The sequence below is a fragment of the Chiloscyllium plagiosum genome, unplaced genomic scaffold (genome assembly GCF_037043375.1).
Source record: "Chiloscyllium plagiosum isolate Xiang-an unplaced genomic scaffold, Cpla_swu_hap1 HiC_scaffold_51, whole genome shotgun sequence".
NCBI classification, from domain to species: Eukaryota; Metazoa; Chordata; class Chondrichthyes; order Orectolobiformes; family Hemiscylliidae; genus Chiloscyllium; species Chiloscyllium plagiosum.
Window position 1 is genome coordinate 3549803 of NW_028270189.1, and position 20414 is coordinate 3570216.

Sequence of the window (20414 nt, forward strand, 5' to 3'; positions counted from 1 at the left end):
TGTCTACACCGTGGGACACGTTCCCCGTTCCAGTGTCTACACCGTGGGACACGTTCCCCGTTCCTGTGTCTACACCGTGAGACACGTTCCCCGTTCCCGTGTCTACACCGTGGGACACGTTCCCCGTTCCTGTGTCTACACCGTGGGACACGTTCCCCGTTCCCGTGTCTACACCGTGGGGCACGTTCCCTGTTCCTGTGTCTACACCGTGGGGCACGTTCCCCGTTCCCGTGTCTACACCGTGGGGCACGTTCCCTGTTCCCGTGTCTACACCGTGGGACACGTTCCCCGTTCCCGTGTCTACACCGTGGGGCACGTTCCCCGTTCCTGTGTCTACACCGTGGGACACGTTCCCCGTTCCCGTGTCTACACCGTGGGACACGTTCCCCGTTCCTGTGTCTACACCGTGGGACACGTTCCCCGTTCCTGTGTCTACACCGTGGGACACGTTCCCCGTTCCCGTGTCTACACCGTGGGGCACGTTCCCCGTTCCCGTGTCTACACCGTGGGACACGTTCCCCGTTCCCGTGTCTACACCGTGGGGCACGTTCCCCGTTCCCGTGTCTACACCGTGGGACACGTTCCCCATTCCCGTGTCTACACCGTGGGACACGTTCCCCGTTCCTGTGTCTACACCGTGGGACACGTTCCCCGTTCCTGTGTCTACACCGTGGGACACGTTCCCCGTTCCCGTGTCTACACCGTGGGACACGTTCCCCGTTCCCGTGTCTACACCGTGGGACACGTTCCCCGTTCCCGTGTCTACACCGTGGGACACGTTCCCCGTTCCCGTGTCTACACCGTGGGACACGTTCCCCGTTCCTGTGTCTACACCGTGGGACACGTTCCCCGTTCCCGTGTCTGCACCGTGGGACACGTTCCCCGTTCCTGTGTCTACACCGTGGGGCACGTTCCCCGTTCCCGCGTATACACCGTGGGACACGTTCCCCGTTCCCGTGTCTACACCGTGGGACACGTTCCCCGTTCCCGTGTCTACACCGTGGGACACGTTCCCTGTTCCCGTGTCTACACCGTGGGACACGTTCCCCGTTCCTGTGTCTACACCATGGGACACGTTCCCCGTTCCTGTGTCTACACCGTGGGACACGTTCCCCGTTCCCGTGTCTACACCGTGGGACACGTTCCCCGTTCCCGTGTCTACACCTAGGGAAACGTTCCCCGTTCCTGTGTCTACACCGTGGGACACGTTCCCCGTTCCTGTGTCTACACAGTGGGGCACGTTCCCCGTTCCCGTGTCTACACCGTGGGACACGTTCCCCGTTCCCGTGTCTACACCGTGGGACACGTTCCCCGTTCCTGTGTCTACACCGTGGGACACGTTCCCCGTTCCTGTGTCTACACCGTGGGACACGTTCCCCGTTCCTGTGTCTACACCGTGGGACACGTTCCCCGTTCCTGTGTCTACACCGTGGGGCACGTTCCCCGTTCCTGTGTCTACACCGTGGGACACGTTCCCCGTTCCCGTGTCTACACCGTGGGACACGTTCCCCGTTCCTGTGTCTACACCGTGGGACACGTTCCCCGTTCCTGTGTCTACACAGTGGGACACGTTCCCCGTTCCCGTGTCTACACCGTGGGACACGTTCCCCGTTCCCGTGTCTACACCGTGGGACACGTTCCCCGTTCCTGTGTCTACACCGTGGGACACGTTCCCCGTTCCTGTGTCTACACCGTGGGGCACGTTCCCCGTTCCCGTGTCTACACCGTGGGACACGTTCCCCGTTCCTGTGTCTACACCGTGGGACACGTTCCCCGTTCCTGTGTCTACACCGTGGGACACGTTCCCCGTTCCCGTGTCTACACCGTGGGTCACGTTCCCCGTTCCTGTGTCTACACCGTGGGACACGTTCCCCGTTCCCGTGTCTACAGCGTGGGACACGTTCCCCGTTCCTGTGTCTACACCGTGGGACACGTTCCCCGTTCCTGTGTCTACACCGTGGGACACGTTCCCCGTTCCCGTGTCTACACCGTGGGACACGTTCCCCGTTCCTGTGTCTACACCGTGGGACACGTTCCCCGTTCCTGTGTCTACACCGTGGGACACGTTCCCCGTTCCCGTGTCTACACCGTGGGACACGTTCCCCGTTCCTGTGTCTACACCGTGGGACACGTTCCCCGTTCCTGTGTCTACAACGTGGGACACGTTCCCCGTTCCCGTGTCTACACCGTGGGGCACGTTCCCCGTTCCTGTGTCTACACCGTGGGACACGTTCCCCGTTCCCGTGTCTACACCGTGGGGCACGTTCCCCGTTCCTGTGTCGACAGCGTGGGACACGTTCCCCGTTCCTGTGTCTACACCGTGGGACACGTTCCCCGTTCCTGTGTCTACACCGTGGGACACGTTCCCCGTTCCTGTGTCTACACCGTGGGACACGTTCCCCGTTCCCGTGTCTACACCGTGGGACACGTTCGCCGTTCCTGTGTCTACACCGTGGGACACGTTCCCCGTTCCTGTGTCTACACAGTGGGACACGTTCCCCGTTCCCGTGTCTACACCGTGGGGCACGTTCCCCGTTCCTGTGTCGACAGCGTGGGACACGTTCCCCGTTCCTGTGTCTACACCGTGGGACACGTTCCCCGTTCCTGTGTCTACACCGTGGGACACGTTCCCCGTTCCTGTGTCTACACCGTGGGACACGTTCCCCGTTCCTGTGTCGACAGCGTGGGACACGTTCCCCGTTCCTGTGTCTACACCGTGGGGCACGTTCCCCGTTCCTGTGTCTACACCGTGGGACACGTTTCCCGTTCCCGTGTCTACACCGTGGGACACGTTCCCCGTTCCTGTGTCTACACCGTGGGGCACGTTCCCCGTTCCTGTGTCTACACCGTGGGACACGTTTCCCGTTCCCGTGTCTACACCGTGGGACACGTTCCCCGTTCCTGTGTCTACACCGTGGGACACGTTCCCCGTTCCCGTGTCTACACCGTGGGACACGTTCCCCGTTCCCGTGTCTACACCGTGGGGCACGTTCCCCGTTCCTGTGTCTACACCGTGGGGCACGTTCCCCGTTCCCGTGTCTACACCGTGGGACACGTTCCCCGTTCCCGTGTCTACACCGTGGGGCACGTTCCCCGTTCCCGTGTCTACACCGTGGGACACGTTCCCCGTTCCCGTGTCTACACCGTGGGGCACGTTCCCCGTTCCCGTGTCTACACCGTGGGTCACGTTCCCCGTTCCTGTGTCTACACCGTGGGACACGTTCCCCGTTCCCGTGTCTACACCGTGGGACACGTTCCCCGTTCCTGTGTCTACACCGTGGGACACGTTCCCCGTTCCCGTGTCTACACCGTGGGACACGTTCCCCGTTCCCGTGTCTACACCGTGGGGCACGTTCCCCGTTCCCGTGTCTACACCGTGGGGCACGTTCCCCGTTCCTGTGTCTACACCGTGGGACACGTTCCCCGTTCCTGTGTCTACACCGTGGGACACGTTCCCCGTTCCCGTGTCTACACCGTGGGACACGTTCCCCGTTCCTGTGTCTACACCGTGGGACACGTTCCCCGTTCCCGTGTCTACACCGTGGGACACGTTCCCCGTTCCTGTGTCTACACCGTGGGACACGTTCCCCGTTCCTGTGTCTACACCGTGGGACACGTTCCCCGTTCCTGTGTCTACACCGTGGGGAACGTTCCCCGTTCCCGTGTCTACACCGTGGGACACGTTCCCCGTTCCTGTGTCTACACCGTGGGGCACGTTCCCCGTTCCCGTGTCTACACCGTGGGACACGTTCCCCGTTCCCGTGTCTACACCGTGGGACACGTTCCCCGTTCCTGTGTCTACACCGTGGGACACGTTCCCCGTTCCTGTGTCTACAGCGTGGGACACGTTCCCCGTTCCTGTGTCTACACCGTGGGACACGTTCCCCGTTCCCGTGTCTACACCGTGGGACACGTTCCCCGTTCCTGTGTCTACAGCGTGGGACACGTTCCCCGTTCCTGTGTCTACACCGTGGGACACGTTCCCCGTTCCTGTGTCTACACCGTGGGACACGTTCCCCGTTCCCGTGTCTACACCGTGGGACACGTTCCCCGTTCCTGTGTCTACACCGTGGGACACGTTCCCCGTTCCCGTGTCTACACCGTGGGACACGTTCCCCGTTCCTGTGTCTACACCGTGGGGCACGTTCCCCGTTCCCGCGTCTACACCGTGGGACACGTTCCCCGTTCCCGTGTCTACACCGTGGGACACGTTCCCCGTTCACGTGTCTACACCGTGGGACACGTTCCCCGTTCCCGTGTCTACACCGTGGGACACGTTCCCCGTTCCTGTGTCTACACCGTGGGACACGTTCCCCGTTCCCGTGTCTACACCGTTGGACACGTTCCCCGTTCCTGTGTCTACACCGTGGGACACGTTCCCCGTTCCTGTGTCTACACCGTGGGACACGTTCCCCGTTCCTGTGTCTACACCGTGGGACACGTTCCCCGTTCCCGTGTTTACACCGTGGGACACGTTCCCCGTTCCTGTGTCTACAGCGTGGCACACGTTCCCCGTTCCCGTGTCTACACCGTGGGACACGTTCCCCGTTCCTGTGTCTACACTGTGGGACACGTTCCCCGTTCCTGTGTCTACACCGTGGGACACGTTCCCCGTTCCCGTGTCTACACCGTGGGGCACGTTCCCCCTTCCTGTGTCTACACCGTGGGACACGTTCCCCGTTCCCGTGTCTACACCGTGGGACACGTTCCCCGTTCCCGTGTCTACACCGTGGGACACGTTCCCCGTTCCCGTGTCTACACCTAGGGACACGTTCCCCGTTCCTGTGTCTACACCGTGGGACACGTTCCCCGTTCCTGTGTCTACACCGTGGGGCACGTTCCCCGTTCCCGTGTCTACACCGTGGGACACGTTCCCCGTTCCTGTGTCTACACCGTGGGACACGTTCCCCGTTCCTGTGTCTACACCGTGGGACACGTTCCCCGTTCCCGTGTCTACAGCGTGGGACACGTTCCCCGTTCCCGTGTCTACACCGTGGGACACGTTCCCCGTTCCCGTGTCTACACCTAGGGACACGTTCCCCGTTCCTGTGTCTACACCGTGGGACACGTTCCCCGTTCCCGTGTCTACACCTAGGGACACGTTCCCCGTTCCTGTGTCTACACCGTGGGATACGTTCCCCGTTCCCGTGTCTACACCTAGGGACACGTTCCCCGTTCCCGTGTCTACACCGTGGGACACGTTCCCCGTTCCTGTGTCTACACCGTGGGACACGTTCCCCGTTCCTGTGTCTACAGCGTGGGACACGTTAGCCGTTCCCGTGTCTACACCGTGGGACACGTTCCCCGTTCCTGTGTCTACACCGTGGGGCACGTTCCCCGTTCCTGTGTCTACACCGTGGGACACGTTCCCCGTTCCTGTGTCTACACCGTGGGGCACGTTCCCCGTTCCCGTGTCTACACCGTGGGGCACGTTCCCCGTTCCCGTGTCTACACCGTGGGGCACGTTCCCCGTTCCCGTGTCTACACCGTGGGACACGTTCCCCGTTCCTGTGTCTACACCGTGGGGCACGTTCCCCGTTCCTGTGTCTACACCGTGGGACACGTTCCCCGTTCCTGTGTCTACACCGTGGGACACGTTCCCCGTTCCTGTGTCTACACCGTGGGACACGTTCCCCGTTCCTGTGTCTACACCGTGGGACACGTTCCCCGTTCCTGTGTCTAGAGCGTGGGACACGTTCCCCGTTCCTGTGTCTACACCGTGGGACACGTTCCCCGTTCCTGTGTCTACACCGTGGGACACGTTCCCCGTTCCCGTGTCTACACCGTGGGACACGTTCCCCGTTCCTGTGTCTACACCGTGGGACACGTTCCCCGTTCCCGTGTCTACACCGTGGGACACGTTCCCCGTTCCTGTGACTACACCGTGGGGCACGTTCCCCGTTCCTGTGTCTACACCGTGGGACACGTTCCCCGTTCCCGTGTCTACACCGTGGGACACGTTCCCCGTTCCTGTGTCTACACCGTGGGACACGTTCCCCGTTCCCGTGTCTACACCGTCGGACACGTTCCCCGTTCCCGTGTCTACACCGTGGGACACGTTCCCCGTTCCTGTGTCTACACCGTGGGACACGTTCCCCGTTCCCGCGTCTACACCGTGGGACACGTTCCCCGTTCCCATGTCTACACCGTGGGACACGTTCCCCGTTCCCGTGTCTACACCGTGGGACACGTTCCCCGTTCCCGTGTCTACACCGTGGGACACGTTCCCCGTTCCCGTGTCTACACCGTGGGACACGTTCCCCGTTCCCGTGTCTACACCGTTGGACACGTTCCCCGTTCCTGTGTCTACACCGTGGGACACGTTCCCCGTTCCTGTGTCTACACCGTGGGACACGTTCCCCGTTCCTGTGTCTACACCGTGGGACACGTTCCCCGTTCCCGTGTTTACACCGTGGGACACGTTCCCCGTTCCTGTGTCTACAGCGTGGCACACGTTCCCCGTTCCCGTGTCTACACCGTGGGACACGTTCCCCGTTCCTGTGTCTACACCGTGGGACACGTTCCCCGTTCCTGTGTCTACACCGTGGGACACGTTCCCCGTTCCCGTGTCTACACCGTGGGGCACGTTCCCCCTTCCTGTGTCTACACCGTGGGACACGTTCCCCGTTCCCGTGTCTACACCGTGGGACACGTTCCCCGTTCCCGTGTCTACACCGTGGGACACGTTCCCCGTTCCCGTGTCTACACCTAGGGACACGTTCCCCGTTCCTGTGTCTACACCGTGGGACACGTTCCCCGTTCCTGTGTCTACACCGTGGGGCACGTTCCCCGTTCCCGTGTCTACACCGTGGGACACGTTCCCCGTTCCTGTGTCTACACCGTGGGACACGTTCCCCGTTCCTGTGTCTACACCGTGGGACACGTTCCCCGTTCCCGTGTCTACAGCGTGGGACACGTTCCCCGTTCCTGTGTCTACACCGTGGGACACGTTCCCCGTTCCCGTGTCTACACCTAGGGACACGTTCCCCGTTCCTGTGTCTACACCGTGGGACACGTTCCCCGTTCCCGTGTCTACACCTAGGGACACGTTCCCCGTTCCTGTGTCTACACCGTGGGATACGTTCCCCGTTCCCGTGTCTACACCTAGGGACACGTTCCCCGTTCCCGTGTCTACACCGTGGGACACGTTCCCCGTTCCTGTGTCTACACCGTGGGACACGTTCCCCGTTCCTGTGTCTACAGCGTGGGACACGTTCCCCGTTCCCGTGTCTACACCGTGGGACACGTTCCCCGTTCCTGTGTCTACACCGTGGGACACGTTCCCCGTTCCTGTGTCTACACCGTGGGGCACGTTCCCCGTTCCCGTGTCTACACCGTGGGGCACGTTCCCCGTTCCCGTGTCTACACCGTGGGGCACGTTCCCCGTTCCTGTGTCTACACCGTGGGACACGTTCCCCGTTCCTGTGTCTACACCGTGGGGCACGTTCCCCGTTCCCGTGTCTACACCGTGGGGCACGTTCCCCGTTCCTGTGTCTACACCGTGGGACACGTTCCCCGTTCCCGTGTCTACACCGTGGGACACGTTCCCCGTTCCCGTGTCTACACCGTGGGACACGTTCCCCGTTCCCGTGTCTACACCGTGGGACACGTTCCCCGTTCCTGTGTCTACACCGTGGGGCACGTTCCCCGTTCCTGTGTCTACACCGTGGGACACGTTCCCCGTTCCTGTGTCTACACCGTGGGACACGTTCCCCGTTCCTGTGTCTACACCGTGGGACACGTTCCCCGTTCCTGTGTCTACACCGTGGGACACGTTCCCCGTTCCTGTGTCTACACCGTGGGACACGTTCCCCGTTCCTGTGTCTACACCGTGGGGCACGTTCCCCGTTCCGGGTGTCTACACCGTGGGACACGTTCCCCGTTCCTGTGTCTACACCGTGGGACACGTTCCCCGTTCCCGTGTCTACACCGTGGGGCACGTTCCCCGTTCCGGGTGTCTACACCGTGGGACACGTTCCCCGTTCCTGTGTCTACACCGTGGGACACGTTCCCCGTTCCCGTGTCTACACCGTGGGGCACGTTCCCCGTTCCCGTGTCTACACCGTGGGACACGTTCCCCGTTCCCGTGTCTACACCGTGGGACACGTTCCCCGTTCCCGTGTCTACACCGTGGGACACGTTCCCCGTTCCCGTGTCTACACCGTGGGACACGTTCCCCGTTCCCGTGTCTACACCGTGGGACACGTTCCCCGTTCCTGTGTCTACACCGTGGGACACGTTCCCCGTTCCCGTGTCTACACCGTGGGTCACGTTCCCCGTTCCCGTGTCGACAGCGTGGGACACGTTCCCCGTTCCCGTGTCGACAGCGTGGGACACGTTCCCCGTTCCCGTGTCTACACCGTGGGACACGTTCCCCGTTCCTGTGTCTACACCGTGGGGCACGTTCCCCGTTCCCGTGTCTACACCGTGGGACACGTTCCCCGTTCACGTGTCTACACCGTGGGGCACGTTCCCCGTTCCTGTGTCTACACCGTGGGACACGTTCCCCGTTCCTGTGTCTACACCGTGGGACACGTTCCCCGTTCCTGTGTCTACACCGTGGGACACGTTCCCCGTTCCCGTGTCTACACCGTGGGACACGTTCCCCGTTCCTGTGTCTACACCGTGGGACACGTTCCCCGTTCCTGTGTCTACACCGTGGGACACGTTCCCCGTTCCTGTGTCTACACCGTGGGACACGTTCCCCGTTCCTGTGTCTACAGCGTGGGACACGTTCCCCGTTCCTGTGTCTACAGCGTGGGACACGTTCCCCGTTCCTGTGTCTACACCGTGGGACACGTTCCCCGTTCCTGTGTCTACACCGTGGGACACGTTCCCCGTTCCTGTGTCTACAGCGTGGGACACGTTCCCCGTTCCTGTGTCTACACCGTGGGACACGTTCCCCGTTCCTGGGTCTACACCGTGGGACACGTTCCCCGTTCCCGTGTCTACACCGTGGGACACGTTCCCCGTTCCTGTGTCTACACCGTGGGACACGTTCCCCGTTCCCGTGTCTACACCGTGGGACACGTTCCCCGTTCCTGTGTCTACACCGTGGGACACGTTCCCCGTTCCCGTGTCTACACCGTGGGACACGTTCCCCGTTCCCGTGTCTACACCGTGGGACACGTTCCCCGTTCCTGTGTCTACACCGTGGGACACGTTCCCCGTTCCCGTGTCTACACCGTGGGGCACGTTCCCCGTTCCCGTGTCTACACCGTGGGGCACGTTCCCCGTTCCCGTGTCTACACCGTGGGGCACGTTCCCCGTTCCCGTGTCTACACCGTGGGGCACGTTCCCCGTTCCTGTGTCTACACTGTGGGACACGTTCCCCGTTCCTGTGTCTACACCGTGGGACACGTTCCCCGTTCCCGTGTCTACACCGTGGGACACGTTCCCCGTTCCCGTGTCTACACCGTGGGGCACGTTCCCCGTTCCTGTGTCTACCCCGTGGGACACGTTCCCCGTTCCCGTGTCTACACCGTGGGACACGTTCCCCGTTCCTGTGTCTACACCGTGGGACACGTTCCCCGTTCCCGTGTCTACACCGTGGGACACGTTCCCCGTTCCCGTGTCTACACCGTGGGACACGTTCCCCGTTCCTGTGTCTACACCGTGGGACACGTTCCCCGTTCCCGTGTCTACACCGTGGGGCACGTTCCCCGTTCCCGTGTCTACACCGTGGGACACGTTCCCCGTTCCCGTGTCTACACCGTGGGACACGTTCCCCGTTACCGTGTCTACACCGTGGGACACGTTCCCCGTTCCCGTGTCTACACCGTGGGACACGTTCCCCGTTACCGTGTCTACACCGTGGGACACGTTCCCCGTTCCCGTGTCTACACCGTGGGACACGTTCCCCGTTCCCGTGTCTACACCGTGGGACACGTTCCCCGTTCCCGTGTCTACACCGTGGGACACGTTCCCCGTTCCTGTGTCTACAGCGTGGGACACGTTCCCCGTTCCTGTGTCTACACCGTGGGACACGTTCCCCGTTCCCGTGTCTACACCGTGGGACACGTTCCCCGTTCCCGTGTCTACACCGTGGGACACGTTCCCCGTTCCCGTGTCTACACCGTGGGACACGTTCCCCGTTCCCGTGTCTACACCGTGGGACACGTTCCCCGTTCCCGTGTCTACACCGTGGGACACGTTCCCCGTTCCTGTGTCTACACCGTGGGACACGTTCCCCGTTCATGTGTCCACACCGTGGGACACGTTCCCCGTTCCTGTGTCTACACCGTGGGGCACGTTCCCCGTTCCCGTGTCTACACCGTGGGACACGTTCCCCGTTCCCGTGTCTACACCGTGGGACACGTTCCCCGTTCCCGTGTCTACACCGTGGGACACGTTCCCCGTTCCCGTGTCTACACCGTGGGGCACGTTCCCCGTTCCCGTGTCTACACCGTGGGACACGTTCCCTGTTCCTGTGTCTACACCGTGGGACACGTTCCCCGTTCCTGTGTCTACACCGTGGGACACGTTCCCCGTTCCCGTGTCTACACCGTGGGACACGTTCCCCGTTGCTGTGTCTACACCGTGGGACACGTTCCCCGTTCCCGTGTCTACAGCGTGGGACACGTTCCCCGTTCCCGTGTCTACACCGTGGGACACGTTCCCCGTTCCTGTGTCTACACCGTGGGACACGTTCCCCGTTCCCGTGTCTACACCGTGGGACACGTTCCCCGTTCCCGTGTCTACACCGTGGGACACGTTCCCCGTTCCCGTGTCTACACCGTGGGGCACGTTCCCCGTTCCTGTGTCTACACCGTGGGACACGTTCCCCGTTCCCGTGTCTACACCGTGGGACACGTTCCCCGTTCCCGTGTCTACACCGTGGGACACGTTCCCCGTTCCTGTGTCTACACCGTGGGACACGTTCCCCGTTCCCGTGTCTACACCGTGGGACACGTTCCCCGTTCCCGTGTCTACACCGTGGGGCACGTTCCCCGTTCCTGTGTCTACACCGTGGGACACGTTCCCCGTTCCTGTGTCTACACCGTGGGACACGTTCCCCGTTCCTGTGTCTACACCGTGGGACACGTTCCCCGTTCCTGTGTCTACACCGTGGGGTACGTTCCCCGTTCCCGTGTCTACACCGTGGGGCACGTTCCCCGTTCCTGTGTCTACACCGTGGGACACGTTCCCCGTTCCCGTGTCTACACCGTGGGACACGTTCCCCGTTCCTGTGTCTACACCGTGGGGCACGTTCCCCGTTCCCGTGTCTACACCGTGGGACACGTTCCCCGTTCCCGTGTCTACACCGTGGGACACGTTCCCCGTTCCTGTGTCTACACCGTGGGACACGTTCCCCGTTCCTGTGTCTACACCGTGGGACACGTTCCCCGTTCCCGTGTCTACACCGTGGGACACGTTCCCCGTTCCCGTGTCTACACCGTGGGACACGTTCCCCGTTCCCGTGTCTACACCGTGGGGCACGTTCCCCGTTCCCGTGTCTACACCGTGGGACACGTTCCCCGTTCCCGTGTCTACACCGTGGGGCACGTTCCCCGTTCCCGTGTCTACACCGTGGGGCACGTTCCCCGTTCCTGTGTCTACACCGTGGGACACGTTCCCCGTTCCTGTGTCTACACCGTGGGACACGTTCCCCGTTCCCGTGTCTACACCGTGGGACACGTTCCCCGTTCCCGTGTCTACACCGTGGGACACGTTCCCCGTTCCCGTGTCTACACCGTGGGACACGTTCCCCGTTCCCGTGTCTACACCGTGGGACACGTTCCCCGTTCCCGTGTCTACACCGTGGGACACGTTCCCCGTTCCTGTGTCTACACCGTGGGACACGTTCCCCGTTCCTGTGTCTACACCGTGGGACACGTTCCCCGTTCCCGTGTCTACACCGTGGGACACGTTCCCCGTTCCCGTGTCTACACCGTGGGACACGTTCCCCGTTCCCGTGTCTACACCGTGGGACACGTTCCCCGTTCCCGTGTCTACACCGTGGGACACGTTCCCCGTTCCCGTGTCTACACCGTGGGACACGTTCCCCGTTCCTGTGTCTACACCGTGGGGCACGTTCCCCGTTCCTGTGTCTACACCGTGGGACACGTTCCCCGTTCCCGTGTCGACACCGTGGGACACGTTCCCCGTTCCTATGTCTACACCGTGGGACACGTTCCCCGTTCCCGTGTCTACACCGTGGGACACGTTCCCCGTTCCTGTGTCTACACCGTGGGACACGTTCCCCGTTCCTGTGACTACACCGTGGGGCACGTTCCCCGTTCCTGTGTCTACACCGTGGGACACGTTCCCCGTTCCTGTGTCTACACCGTGGGACTCGTTCCCCGTTCCTGTGTCTACACCGTGGGACACGTTCCCCGTTCCCGTGTCGACACCGTGGGACACGTTCCCCGTTCCTGTGTCTACACCGTGGGACACGTTCCCCGTTCCCGTGTCTACACCGTGGGACACGTTCCCCGTTCCCGTGTCTACACCGTGGGACACGTTCCCCGTTCCCGTGTCTACACCGTGGGACACGTTCCCCGTTCCCGTGTCTACACCGTGGGACACGTTCCCCGTTCCCGTGTCTACACCGTGGGACACGTTCCCCGTTCCCGTGTCTACACCGTGGGGCACGTTCCCCGTTCCTGTGTCTACACCGTGGGACACGTTCCCCGTTCCTGTGTCTACACCGTGGTGCACGTTCCCCGTTCCTGTGTCTACACCGTGGGGCACGTTCCCCGTTCCCGTGTCTACACCGTGGGACACGTTCCCCGTTCCCGTGTCTACACCGTGGGACATGTTCCCCGTTCCCGTGTCTACACCGTGGGACACGTTCCCCGTTCCTGTGTCTACACCGTGGGACACGTTCCCCGTTCCCGTGTCTACACCGTGGGACACGTTCCCCGTTCCTGTGTCTACACCGTGGGACACGTTCCCCGTTCCCGTGTCTACACCGTGGGACACGTTCCCCGTTCCTGTGTCTACACCGTGGGACACGTTCCCCGTTCCCGTGTCTACACCGTGGGACACGTTCCCCGTTCCCGTGTCTACACCGTGGGACACGTTCCCCGTTCCCGTGTCTACACCGTGGGACACGTTCCCCGTTCCTGTGTCTACACCGTGGGACACGTTCCCCGTTCCTGTGTCTACACCGTGGGGTACGTTCCCCGTTCCCGTGTCTACACCGTGGGGCACGTTCCCCGTTCCTGTGTCTACACCGTGGGACACGTTCCCCGTTCCCGTGTCTACACCGTGGGACACGTTCCCCGTTCCTGTGTCTACACCGTGGGGCACGTTCCCCTTTCCTGTGTCTACACCGTGGGGCACGTTCCCCGTTCCCGTGTCTACACCGTGGGACACGTTCCCCGTTCCCGTGTCTACACCGTGGGACACGTTCCCCGTTCCCGTGTCTACACCGTGGGACACGTTCCCCGTTCCCGTGTCTACACCGTGGGACACGTTCCCCGTTCCCGTGTCTACACCGTGGGACACGTTCCCCGTTCCCGTGTCTACACCGTGGGGCACGTTCCCCGTTCCTGTGTCTACACCGTGGGACACGTTCCCCGTTCCTGTGTCTACACCGTGGGACACGTTCCCCGTTCCCGTGTCTACACCGTGGGACACGTTCCCCGTTCCCGTGTCTACACCGTGGGGCACGTTCCCCGTTCCCGTGTCTACACCGTGGGGCACGTTCCCCGTTCCTGTGTCTACACCGTGGGACACGTTCCCCGTTCCCGTGTCTACACCGTGGGACACGTTCCCCGTTCCCGTGTCTACACCGTGGGACACGTTCCCCGTTCCTGTGTCTACACCGTGGGACACGTTCCCCGTTCCTGTGTCTACACCGTGGGACACGTTCCCCGTTCCCGTGTCTACACCGTGGGACACGTTCCCCGTTCCCGTGTCTACACCGTGGGACACGTTCCCCGTTCCTGTGTCGACACCGTGGGACACGTTCCCCGTTCCTGTGTCTACACCGTGGGACACGTTCCCCGTTCCCGTGTCTACACCGTGGGACACGTTCCCCGTTCCCGTGTCTACACCGTGGGACACGTTCCCCGTTCCCGTGTCTACACCGTGGGACACGTTCCCCGTTCCTGTGTCTACACCGTGGGACACGTTCCCCGTTCCCGTGTCTACACCGTGGGACACGTTCCCCGTTCCCGTGTCTACACCGTGGGACACGTTCCCCGTTCCCGTGTCTACACCGTGGGACACGTTCCCCGTTCCCGTGTCTACACCGTGGGACTCGTTCCCCGTTCCTGTGTCTACACCGTGGGGCACGTTCCCCGTTCCTGTGTCTACACCGTGGGACACGTTCCCCGTTCCCGTGTCGACACCGTGGGACACGTTCCCCGTTCCTATGTCTACACCGTGGGACACGTTCCCCGTTCCCGTGTCTACACCGTGGGACACGTTCCCCGTTCCTGTGTCTACACCGTGGGGCACGTTCCCCGTTTCCGTGTCTACACCGTGGGACACGTTCCCAGTTCCTATGTCTACACCGTGGGACACGTTCCCCGTTCCTGTGTCTACACCGTGGGACACGTTCCCCGTTCCCGTGTCGACACCGTGGGACACGTTCCCCGTTCCTGTGTCTACACCGTGGGACTCGTTCCCCGTTCCTGTGTCTACACCGTGGGACACGTTCCCCGTTCCCGTGTCGACACCGTGGGACACGTTCCCCGTTCCTATGTCTACACCGTGGGACACGTTCCCCGTTCCCGTGTCTACACCGTGGGACACGTTCCCCGTTCCCGTGTCTACACCGTGGGACACGTTCCCCGTTCCCGTGTCTACACCGTGGGACACGTTCCCCGTTCCCGTGTCTACACCGTGGGGCACGTTCCCCGTTCCTGTGTCTACACCGTGGGACACGTTCCCCGTTCCTGTGTCTACACCGTGGTGCACGTTCCCCGTTCCTGTGTCTACACCGTGGGGCACGTTCCCCGTTCCCGTGTCTACACCGTGGGACACGTTCCCCGTTCCCGTGTCTACACCGTGGGACACGTTCCCCGTTCCCGTGTCTACACCGTGGGACACGTTCCCCGTTCCTGTGTCTACACCGTGGGACACGTTCCCCGTTCCCGTGTCTACACCGTGGGACACGTTCCCCGTTCCTGTGTCTACACCGTGGGACACGTTCCCCGTTCCCGTGTCTACACCGTGGGACACGTTCCCCGTTCCTGTGTCTACACCGTGGGACACGTTCCCCGTTCCCGTGTCTACACCGTGGGACACGTTCCCCGTTCCCGTGTCTACACCGTGGGACACGTTCCCCGTTCCCGTGTCTACACCGTGGGACACGTTCCCCGTTCCCGTGTCTACACCGTGGGACACGTTCCCCGTTCCTGTGTCTACACCGTGGGGCACGTTCCCCGTTCCCGTGTCTACACCGTGGGGCACGTTCCCCGTTCCCGTGTCTACACCGTGGGACACGTTCCCCGTTCCTGTGTCTACACCGTGGGACACGTTCCCCGTTCCCGTGTCTACACCGTGGGACACGTTCCCCGTTCCTGTGTCTACACCGTGGGACACGTTCCCCGTTCCTGTGTCTACACCGTGGGACACGTTCCCCGTTCCCGTGTCTACACCGTGGGACACGTTCCCCGTTCCCGTGTCTACACCGTGGGACACGTTCCCCGTTCCTGTGTCTACACCGTGGGACACGTTCCCCGTTCCCGTGTCTACACCGTGGGACACGTTCCCCGTTCCTGTGTCTACACCGTGGGACACGTTCCCCGTTCCCGTGTCTACACCGTGGGACACGTTCCCCGTTCCTGTGTCTACACCGTGGGACACGTTCCCCGTTCCTGTGTCTACACCGTGGGACACGTTCCCCGTTCCCGTGTCTACACCGTGGGACACGTTCCCCGTTCCTGTGTCTACACCGTGGGACACGTTCCCCGTTCCCGTGTCTACACCGTGGGACACGTTCCCCGTTCCCGTGTCTACACCGTGGGACACGTTCCCCGTTCCCGTGTCTACACCGTGGGACACGTTCCCCGTTCCCGTGTCTACACCGTGGGACACGTTCCCCGTTCCCGTGTCTACACCGTGGGGCACGTTCCCCGTTCCTGTGTCTACAGCGTGGGACACGTTCCCCGTTCCCGTATCTACACCGTGGGACACGTTCCCCGTTCCTGTGTCTACACTGTGGGACACGTTCCCCATTCCCGTGTCTACACCGTGGGACACGTTCCCCGTTCCTGTGTCTACACCGTGGGACACGTTCCCCGTTCCCGTGTCGACACCGTGGGACACGTTCCCCGTTCCTGTGTCTACACCGTGGGACACGTTCCCCGTTCCTGTGTCTACACCGTGGGACACGTTCCCCGTTCCTGTGTCTACACCGTGGGACACGTTCCCCGTTCCTGTGTCTACACCGTGGGACACGTTCCCCGTTCCCGTGTCTACAGCGTGGGGCACGTTCCCCGTTCCTGTGTCTACACCGTGGGACACGTTCCCCGTTCCTGTGTCTACACCGTGGGACACGTTCCCCGTTCCCGTGTCTACACCGTGGGACACGTTCCCCGTTCCCGTGTCGACACCGTGGGACACGTTCCCCGTTCCTGTGTCTACACCGTGGGACACGTTCCCCGTTCCTGTGTCTACACCGTGGGACACGTTCCCCGTTCCTGTGTCTACACCGTGGGACACGTTCCCCGTTCCTGTGTCTACAGCGTGGGACACGTTCCCCGTTCCCGTGTCTACACCGTGGGGCACGTTCCCCGTTCCCGTGTCTACACCGTGGGACACGTTCCCCGTTCCTGTGTCTACACCGTGGGACACGTTCCCCGTTCCTGTGTCTACACCGTGGGACACGTTCCCCGTTCCCGTGTCTACACCGTGGGGCACGTTCCCCGTTCCCGTGTCTACACCGTGGGACACGTTCCCCGTTCCCGTGTCTACACCGTGGGACACGTTCCCCGTTCCCGTGTCTACACCGTGGGACACGTTCCCCGTTCCCGTGTCTACACCGTGGGACACGTTCCCCGTTCCCGTGTCTACACCGTGGGACACGTTCCCCGTTCCCGTGTCTACACCGTGGGACACGTTCCCCGTTCCTGTGTCTACACCGTGGGGCACGTTCCCCGTTCCTGTGTCAACACCGTGGGGCACGTTCCCCGTTCCTGTGTCTACACCGTGGGACACGTTCCCCGTTCCTGTGTCTACACCGTGGGACACGTTCCCCGTTCCCGTGTCTACACCGTGGGACACGTTCCCCGTTCCTGTGTCTACACCGTGGGACACGTTCCCCGTTCCTGTGTCTACACCGTGGGACACGTTCCCCGTTCCCGTGTCTACACCGTGGGACACGTTCCCCGTTCCTGTGTCTACACCGTGGGACACGTTCCCCGTTCCTGTGTCTACAACGTGGGACACGTTCCCCGTTCCCGTGTCTACACCGTGGGGCACGTTCCCCGTTCCTGTGTCTACACCGTGGGACACGTTCCCCGTTCCAGTGTCTACACCGTGGGACACGTTCCCCGTTCCCGTGTCTACACCGTGGGACACGTTCCCCGTTCCTGTGTCTACACCGTGGGACACGTTCCCCGTTCCTGTGTCTACACCGTGGGACACGTTCCCCGTTCCCGTGTCTACACCGTGGGACACGTTCCCCGTTCCTGTGTCTACACCGTGGGACACGTTCCCCGTTCCCGTGTCTACACCGTGGGACACGTTCCCCGTTCCTGTGTCTACACCGTGGGACACGTTCCCCGTTCCTGTGTCTACACCGTGGGACACGTTCCCCGTTCCCGTGTCTACACCGTGGGACACGTTCCCCGTTCCTGTGCCTACACCGTGGGACACGTTCCCCGTTCCCGTGTCTACACCGTGGGACACGTTCCCCGTTCCCGTGTCTACACCGTGGGACACGTTCCCCGTTCCCGTGTCTACACCGTGGGACACGTTCCCCGTTCCCGTGTCTACACCGTGGGACACGTTCCCCGTTCCTGTGTCTACACCGTGGGACACGTTCCCCGTTCCCGTGTCTACACCGTGGGACACGTTCCCCGTTCCCGTGTCTACACCGTGGGACACGTTCCCCGTTCCTGTGTCTACACCGTGGGACACGTTCCCCGTTCCTGTGTCTACACCGTGGGACACGTTCCCCGTTCCTGTGTCTACAGCATGGGGCACGTTCCCCGTTCCCGTGTCTACACCGTGGGACACGTTCCCCGTTCCTGTGTCTACACCGTGGGACACGTTCCCCGTTCCTGTGTCTACACCGTGGGACATGTTCCCCGTTCCCGTGTCTATACCGTGGGACACGTTCCCCGTTCCTGTGTCTACACCGTGGGACACGTTCCCCGTTCCTGTGTCTACACCGTGGGACACGTTCCCCGTTCCCGTGTCTACACCGTGGGACACGTTCCCCGTTCCCGTGTCTACACCGTGGGACACGTTCCCCGTTCCTGTGTCTACACCGTGGGACACGTTCCCCGTTCCTGTGTCTACAGCATGGGACACGTTCCCCGTTCCTGTGTCTACACCGTGGGACACGTTCCCCGTTCCTGTGTCTACACCGTGGGACACGTTCCCCGTTCCTGTGTCTACACCGTGGGACACGTTCCCCGTTCCTGTGTCTACACCGTGGGACACGTTCCCCGTTCCTGTGTCTACACCGTGGGACACGTTCCCCGTTCCCGTGTCTACACCGTGGGACACGTTCCCCGTTCCTGTGTCTACACCGTGGGACACGTTCCCCGTTCCTGTGTCTACAGCGTGGGACATGTTCCCCGTTCCTGTGTCTACACCGTGGGACACGTTCCCCGTTCCTGGTTCCCCGTTCCCGTAACTACACCGTGGGACACGTTCCCCGTTCCCGTGTCTACACGGTGGGACACGTTCCCCGTTCCCGTGTCTACACGGTGGGACACGTTCCCCGTTCCTGTGTCTACACCGTGGGACACGTTCCCCGTTCCTGTGTCTACACCGTGGGACACGTTCCCCGTTCCTGTGTCTACAGCGTTGGGTACGTTCCCCGTTCCTGTATCTACACCGTGGGACACGTTCCCCGTTCCCGTGTCTACACCGTGGGACACGTTCCCCGTTCCTGTGTCTACACCGTGGGACACGTTCCCCGTTCCCGTGTCTACACCGTGGGACACGTTCCCCGTTCCCGTGTCTACACGGTGGGACACGTTCCCCGTTCCCGTGTCTACACGGTGGGACACGTTCCCCGTTCCTGTGTCTACACCGTGGGACACGTTCCCCGTTCCTGTGTCTACACCGTGGGACACGTTCCCCGTTCCTGTGTCTACAGCGTTGGGTACGTTCCCCGTTCCTGTGTCTACACCGTGGGACACGTTCCCCGTTCCCGTGTCTACACCGTGGGACACGTTCCCCGTTCCCGTGTCTACACCGTGGGACACGTTCCCCGTTCCCGTGTCTACACCGTGGGGCACGTTCCCCGTTCCCGTGTCTACACCGTGGGGCACGTTCCCCGTTCCCGTGTCTACACCGTGGGGCACGTTCCCCGTTCCCGTGTCTACACCGTGGGGCACGTTCCCCGTTCCCGTGTCTACACCGTGGGGCACGTTCCCCGTTCCCGTGTCTACACCGTGGGGCACGTTCCCCGTTCCCGTGTCTACAGCGTGGGGCACGTTCCCCGTTCCCGTGTCTACACCGTGGGACACGTTCCCCGTTCCCGTGTCTACACCGTGGGACACGTTCCCCGTTCCCGTGTCTACACCGTGGGACACGTTCCCCGTTCCCGTGTCTACACCGTGGGACACGTTCCCCGTTCCCGTGTCTACACCGTGGGACACGTTCCCCGTTCCCGTGTCTACACCGTGGGACACGTTCCCCGTTCCCGTGTCTACACCGTGGGACACGTTCCCCGTTCCCGTGTCTACACCGTGGGACACGTTCCCCGTTCCCGTGTCTACACCGTGGGGCACGTTCCCCGTTCCCGTGTCTACACCGTGGGACACGTTCCCCGTTCCCGTGTCTACACCGTGGGGCACGTTCCCCGTTCCCGTGTCTACACCGTGGGACACGTTCCCCGTTCCCGTGTCTACACCGTGGGGCACGTTCCCCGTTCCCGTGTCTACACCGTGGGACACGTTCCCCGTTCCCGTGTCTACACCGTGGGGCACGTTCCCCGTTCCCGTGTCTACACCGTGGGACACGTTCCCCGTTCCCGTGTCTACACCGTGGGACACGTTCCCCGTTCCCGTGTCTACAGCGTGGGGCACGTTCCCCGTTCCCGTGTCTACACCGTGGGGCACGTTCCCCGTTCCCGTGTCTACACCGTGGGACACGTTCCCCGTTCCCGTGTCTACACCGTGGGGCACGTTCCCCGTTCCCGTGTCTACACCGTGGGACACGTTCCCCGTTCCCGTGTCTACACCGTGGGGCACGTTCCCCGTTCCCGTGTCTACACCGTGGGACACGTTCCCCGTTCCCGTGTCTACACCGTGGGACACGTTCCCCGTTCCCGTGTC